A 1095-nucleotide genomic window follows, 5' to 3' on the forward strand; every position below is an offset into this window, starting at 1 on the left:
ATTTACAGATAGAGCAGGTCTAGACCGCTCTATAATTTACAGGTAGAGCAGGTCTAGACCGCTCTATAATTTACAGATGGAGCAGATCTAGACCGCTCTATAATGTACAGATAGAGCAGGTCTAGACCGCTCTATAATTAACAGATAGAGCAGATCTAGACCGCTCTATAATTTACAGATAGACCAGGTCTAGACCGCTCTATAATTTACAGATAGAGCAGGTCTAGACCGCTCTATAATTAACAGATAGAGCAGATCTAGACCGCTCTATAATTTACAGATAGAGCAGGTCTAGACCGCTCTATAATTTACAGATAGAGCAGGTCTAGACCGCTCTATAATTTACAGATAGAGCAGGTCTAGACCTCTCTATAATTTACAGATAGAGCAGGTCTAGACCTCTCTATAATTTACAGATAGAGCAGGTCTAGAGCTCTCTATAATTTACAGATAGAGCAGGTCTACACCGCTCTATAATTTACAGATAGAGCAGGTCTAGACCGCTCTATAATTTACAGATAGAGCAGGTCTAGACCCCTCTATAGTTTACAAGGACCCCACAGTTCTAGTAGCTCCCTCCAGAGCAACAGTGCAACAGTGGAGAGGAAAGTCTCCCTTTAGGTAGAAACCTGGGACAGACCCAGGATCTTGGTAGTCTGACGGTGCCGGGTGGGGGTGAAATGAAGCGTGTCATGAACAGTGACTAACAGTACTAAGAGATTTGTTTGCCTCCATTTCCCAGGTTACATCGGGGTGGTGAAGGACGCGACGGAGTCCACGGCCAGAGTAGAGCTGCACTCCACCTGTCAGACCATCTCTGTGGACCGGCAGCGCTTGACTACCATGTAAGTACTCAGACAAAACCCAGACCAGTGGAGCCTGGACTCAGTCCGGGGCCCCGTTGACACATATACGGTTGTTTTGACAAACAGAGAACTCGCCTCTTAAAACGAGTCTTTTTAAAATCTCCGGCTACAGTGGAGTCTTTTGAAATCTTGGTTTGTACGTAAGCGGAGACATAAGTATACACCCCCTATGTTAAAATACAGGGGGCATAAGTATACACCCCCCCTATGTTAAAATACAGGGGGCATA

Source organism: Etheostoma cragini, chromosome 3 (genome assembly GCF_013103735.1).
Source record: "Etheostoma cragini isolate CJK2018 chromosome 3, CSU_Ecrag_1.0, whole genome shotgun sequence".
Lineage (NCBI taxonomy): Eukaryota > Metazoa > Chordata > Actinopteri > Perciformes > Percidae > Etheostoma > Etheostoma cragini.